This window comes from Triticum dicoccoides, chromosome 7A (genome assembly GCF_002162155.2).
Source record: "Triticum dicoccoides isolate Atlit2015 ecotype Zavitan chromosome 7A, WEW_v2.0, whole genome shotgun sequence".
NCBI classification, from domain to species: Eukaryota; Viridiplantae; Streptophyta; class Magnoliopsida; order Poales; family Poaceae; genus Triticum; species Triticum dicoccoides.
The window spans coordinates 125,730,786-125,737,495 of NC_041392.1; positions in this window are offsets into that span (position 1 = coordinate 125,730,786).

Here is a 6,710-nt window from a genome sequence, read left to right on the forward strand (position 1 = left end):
AATAAAAAGGGATGTATCTAAAACTAATATACATCTAGATACATCCCCTTTTATTCATTTTGATGACAAGTATTTACGAACGGAGGGAGTACCAAGAGTGCACAACTAGATGATGTCAGCAAGACGCCGAGAAAAATCACAGGGGAGGCTGGACCACCACGAGACACATCCTAGGCTGCCGGCGGCGTAAGAACACATGTCACCTTGAAGAAACTGTCAAACATACATGGCGCATACACATATACGTGACAGAGGAGATCTCTTCAGAGGTAGTTCAGGAGGTAGTTTAGCTAGGATATCTATTCCATTGTAATCAAGTCTATCTCTTGCTTTCTTTCTCCTCAAGTTGTATCTTAATTCTCTCTTATCTTCTCAACCAACTCATGTATGCACCTCAGGGTTATTGCGCCCCTGCTATATAACACGTAGCACGTCGCCCAGGATAAGGCAAGACGTTTCCGCCATCGCACATGGTAATCAGAGCCTTCCTCTTCCAATCTAGCCTCCCGATTGCATCTAGTGCATAGCCATGTCTTCATCCTCCGACACCGCTCAACCTAGCCTCAATGGCCAGGTCACCGAGAAGCTCAACCGCACGAACTACGTGCTATGGCGCACGCAGGTCACACCCCACCTGCGGGGCGCCGGTGTCTTCGGCTACGTCGACGGCACCGCGCCGGAGCCGGCCAGACTCCACGTCACCAAGGACAAGGACGGCAAGGAGTCTTCTGAGCCCAACCATTTCCACCCATTTTGGGTCCAGGAGGATCAACAGGTGCCTGGCTATCTGCTGAGTACCCTCTCCAAGGAGGTGCTGGTCGCGGTCACCGCGATCATCACGGCGCGCGAACTCTGGGTGGCCTTGGCGGGCATGTTCTCGTTCCAGTCCCTCAGCCGCGTCAACAACATCAGGACTGCGCTCATCAACGCGCAGAAGGGCAACCAATTGGTCGCCTCCTACTTCGCCTCCCCGCGTGGCCTCGCCGATGAACTCACCGTCGCCAGAAAACCTATCCAGGATGACGAGTTAATCTCGTACATCCTCCACAGCCTCGACGTCGACTACCAGTCGCTCGTCTCCACCCTCGACGCCCGTGTTACGCCAGTCACCCTCGACGAGCTCTATGCCATGCTCAGTAACTTTGACCAGCGCATGGCCCAGTTCCACGGCTCCTCCGGCGGCTTCAAGTCTTCTGCCAACGCTGCATCTCGCGGCCGTGGTGGCGGCTCTCGCTCGCGTGGATCTCCCCGCAACAATGGGCGGTAAGGAGGAAACGACAATGCTAGCGTCTCCTCCAACTCTCACAACGGCCGCTCCATCAACTCCAAGCCTCGCCGCAGCGGCGGCTCTAGCCGGTCACGTCCTGATGCGCCCCGATGTCAGATATGTGGCAAGCTTGGGCACACAGCCAAGGACTGCTGGTACCGCTACGATGAAGATGACGACTCCTCCCAAGACGAGGACAAGGTTGCTGCGGCTGTGGACGGCTCCTGCGGTGTTGACACGAACTAGTACGTCGATAGTGGGGCTACCAACCACATCACCAGCGAGCTCGAGAAGGTCACCATGAAGGAAAAATACCGGGGCAAAGATCAAATCTACACTGCCAACGGCGAAGGTATGAGGATCAGTCATGTTGGTCACTCACTTTTTAGCACCCCTCGTCGTAAAATTCATCTAAAGAAAATTTTGCTAGTTCCTAATGCCGACAAGAATCTTCTTTCTGTTCATCGCATTGCCATTGACAACCATGTTTCCTTGAGTTTCATCCTTATTTTTTCTTGATCAAGGATCAGGCAACGAAGAAAGTTCTTTATCAAAGTAGATGCGTTTGAGGGCTCTACCCGTTGATTCCGGAGCGTAGAAGATTCAATAAAAAAGCCTATGGTGCTGCCAAACTCTTGTCAACACGGTGGCACAATAGATTAGGACATGCTGCTTTCTCTTTAGTTGAAAAACTGCTTAGGAAAAATAAGCTCTCGTTTGTTGGTGAGCGTGATCTTGAAACTATTTGTGATTCTTGTCAGCGTGCAAAAATTCATCAATTGCCTTATCCCATATCTACTAGTGTTTCTACCAAACCCTTGCACTTAATCTTCTCTGATGTTTGGGGCCCTGCTCCTAGTTCTGTTGGTAGACACACTTATTATGTGAGCTTCATAGATGACTACAACAAATTTTCTTGGATTTATCTTCTCAAGAAAAGATCTGATGTTTTTCAAGTTTTTTAAAACTTTCAAGCTCTCGTTGAACGAAAATTCGATAGTAAGATCATTGTTGTCCAGTCGGATTGGGGAGGGGAGTATGAAAAATTAAAATCCTTCTTCCAAACCCTTGGCATATCACATCATGTGTCATGCCCTCACGCTCATCAACAGAACGGCTCTACTGAATGCAAGCACAAACACATAGTTGAGGTTGGTTTAGCCCTCCTAGCTGGCGCATCTATGCCCCTCAAGTTCTAGGATGAGGCTTTCCCACAGCTGTTCATATCATAAATATGCTTCCTAGTCGTGTCATCAATAATAAAACACCACTAGAACGACTTCTCCGCGTTAAACCCGACTACAAATCTCTTCGTGTCTTCGGTGTGCCTGTTGGCCCAATCTTCGCCCATACAACAACCGTAAGCTCATGTTTCGCTCAAAACAGTGTGTTTTCCTAGGCTATAGCACTCAACATAAAGGTGTCAAGTGCCTCGATGTTGCCATTGGCCGTGTGTATATCTCATGAGACGTTGTCTTTGATGAAACCAAATTTCCTTTTGCTGATCTTCACCCAAACGCCAGTGCTCTTCTTCGCCAAGAGATCCTTCTTTTGCCTCCTCATCTCTCTGGTATTGATCAAGGGGGAAACAATAGTGATGATCAACTACTGACTAACCCTCTTACTAATGATATGCATGAGCCTTGTGGTGTTATAGGTGAAAACAGCGAGAAAAATGGTGAAACCAGAAAAGAAAACAGTGAAGAAAACTCTCCACCAGAGCTATATTTCATGTGCCCGGAATCCGGAGACAAATCCTCCTCGGGATCTGTTCACCTGCAGCACATCAGATCCTCCTCGGGATCAGCGGCAGCAGACGCGCCAGGGGAGCCAACTGCACGCACGCCTGCCTCGGACCAGGCGCGCGCCATGCGGTCGCCGCTCACGGGCTGCGGTGCGTCACCACCTCCGCGCCAATTGCTACCTCTTGAGCATTGCGTTGGTTTTCGCTGAAGAGGAAGGGATGATGCAGCAAAGTAGCGTAAGTATTTCTCTCAGTTTTTGAGAACCAAGGTATCAATCCAGTAGGAGGCTACGCGCGAGTCCCTCGCACCTGCACAAAACAAATAAATCCTCGCAACCAACGCGATAAGGGGTTGTCAATCCCTACACGGACACTTGCGAGAGTGAGATCTGATAGATATGATAAGATAATATTTTTGGTATTTTTATGATAAAGATGCCAAATAAAATAAAAGCAAAGGAAATAACTAAGTATTGGTAGATTAATATGATGAAGATAGACTCGGGGGCCATAGGTTTCACTAGTGGCTTCTCTCAAGAGCATAAGTATTCTACGGTGGGTGAACAAATTACTGTTGAGTAATTGACAGAATTGAGCATAGTTATGAGAATATCTAGATATGATCATGTATATAGGCATCACGTCCGAGACAAGTAGACCGACTCCTGCCTGCATCTACTACTATTACTCCACTCATCGACCGCTATCCAGCATGCATCTAGAGTATTAAGTTCATGAAAACAGAGAAACGCCTTAAGCAAGATGACATGATGTAGAGGGATAAACTCATGCAATATGATGAAAACCCCATCTTGTTATCCTCGATGGCAACAATACAATACGTGCCTTGCTGCCCCTACTGTCACTGGGAAAGGACACCGCAAGATTGAACCCAAAGCTAAGCACTTCTCCCATTGCAAGAAAGATCAATCTAGTAGGCCAAACCAAACTGATAATTCGAAGAGACTTGCAAAGATAACCAATCATACATAAAAGAATTCAGAGAAGATTCAAATATTGTTCATAGATAGACTTGATCATAAACCCACAATTCATCGTTCTCAACAAACACACCTCAAAAAGAAGATTACATCGAATAGATCTCCACAAGAGAGGGGGAGAATATTGTATTGAGATCCAAAAAGAGAGAAGAAGCCATCTAGCTAATAACTATGGACCCGTAGGTCTGAGGTGAACTACTCACACTTCATCGGAGGGGCTATGGTGTTGATGTAGAAGCCCTCCGTGATCGATGCCCCCTCCGGCGGAGCTCCGGAACAGGCCCCAAGATGGGATCTCGTGGATACAGAAAGTTGCGGCGGTGGAATTAGGGTTTTGGCTCCGTATCTGATTGTTTGGGGGTACGTAGGTATATATAGGAGGAAGGAGTACGTCGGTGGAGCAACAGGGGGCCCACGAGGGTGGAGGGCGCTCCTGGGGGGGATAGACGCGCCCTCCTACCTCGTGGCCTCCTCTTTTGCGTCTTGACGTAGGGTCCAAGTCTCCTGGGTCTTATTCGTTGAGAAAATCACGTTCCCAAAGGTTTCATTCCGTTTGGACTCCGTTTGATATTCCTTTTTTTCGAAACCCTAAAACAAGTAAAAAAACAGCAATTCTGGGCTGGGCCTCCGGTTAGTAGGTTAGTCCCAAAAATAATATAAAAGTGGATAATAAAGCCCAATAATGTCCAAAACAGTAGATAATATAGCATGGAGCAATCAAAAATTATAGATACGTTGGAGACGTATCAAGCATCCCCAAGCTTAATTCCTGCTCGTTCTCGAGTAGGTAAATGATAAAAACAAAATTTTTGATGAGGAGTGCTACTTGGCATAATTTTAATGTAATTGTTCTTAATTGTGGTATGAATATTCAGATCCGAAAGATTCAAGACAAAAGTTCATATTTACATAGAAATAATAACACTTCAAGCATACTAACTAAGCAATTATGTCCTCTCAAAATAACATGGCCAAAGAAAGTTCATCCCTACAAAATCATATAGTTTAGTCATGCTTCATTTTCGTCACACAAGAATGCTCTCATCATGCACAACCCCGATGACAAGCCAAGCAATTGTTTCATACCTTAGTAATCTCAAACCTATAGACTTTCACGCAATACATGAGCGCGAGTCATGGATATAGCACTATGGGTGGAATAGAATATGATGATGGGGGTTATGTGGAGAAGACAAAAAGAAAGAAAGTCTCACATCAACGAGGCTAATCAATGGGCTATGGAGATGCTCACCGATTGATGTTAATGCAACGAGTAGGAATTGCCATGCAATGGATGCACTAGAGCTATAAACGTATGAAAGCTCAACAAAAGAAACTAAGTGGGTGTACATCCAACTTGCTTGCTCACGAAGACTTAGGGCACTTGAGGAGGCCCATTGTTGGAATATACAAGCCAAGTTCAATAATGAAAAATTCTCACTAGTATATGAAAGTGACAAGACAAAAGACTCTTTATCATGAAGATTATGGTGCTACTTTGAAGCACAAGTGTGGAAAAAGGATAGTAGCATTGTCCCTTCTTTTTATTTTCTTATTTGGCCTTTCTTTTTTTATTTGGCCTCTTTTTTGGGGGGACAATGCTCTATGAATGATGATCATCACACTTCTATTTATTTACAACTCAATGATTACAACTCGATACTTAGAACAAGATATGACTCTATATGAATGCCTCCGGCGGTGTACCGGGATATGCAATGAACCAAGAGTGAAATGTATGAAAGAATTATGAACGGTGGCTTTGCCACAAATACTATGTCAAATACATGATCATGCTAAGCAATATGACAATGATGAATGTGTCATGATGAATGGAATGGTGGAAAGTTGCATGGCAATATATCTCGGAATGACTATGGAAATGCCATAATAGGTAGGTATGGTAGCTGTTTTGAGGAAGATATAAGGAGGTTTATGTGTGAAAGAGTGTATCATATCACGGGGTTTGGATGCACCGGCGAAGTTTGCACCAACTCTCGATGTGAGAAAGGGCAATGCACGATACCGAAGAGGCTACCAATGATGGAAGAGTGAGAGTGTGTATAATCCATGGACTCAACATTAGTCATAAAGAACTCATATACTTATTGCAAAAATCTACAAGTCATCAAAAACCTCGGCACTACGCGCATGCTCCTAGGGGGATAGATTGGTAGGAAAAGACCATCGCTCGTCCCCAACCACCACTCATAAGGAAGACAATCAAATAATACCTCATGTTTCAAATTTGTTACATAACGTTTACCATACGTGCATGCTACGGGACTTGCAAACTTCAACACAAGCATTTCTCAAATTCACAACTACTCAACTAGCACGACTTTGATATTATTACCTCCATATCTCAAAACAATCATCAAGCATCAAACTTCTCTTAGTATTCAAAACACTCATAAGAAAAAAATATCCATCTTGAACACCTAGCATATTAGGATTATTTAAGGAAATTACCATGCTATTCAAGACTCTCAAAATAATCTAAGTGAAGCATGAGAGGTCAATAGTTTCTATAAAACAAGTCCACCACCGTGCTCTAAAAGATATAAGTGAAGTACTAGAGCAAAACTATATAACTCAAAAGATATAAGCGAAGCACATAGAGTATTCTAACAAATTCTAAATCATGTATGGCTCTCTCAAAAGGTGTGTACAGCAAGGATTATTGTGGTAAACTAAC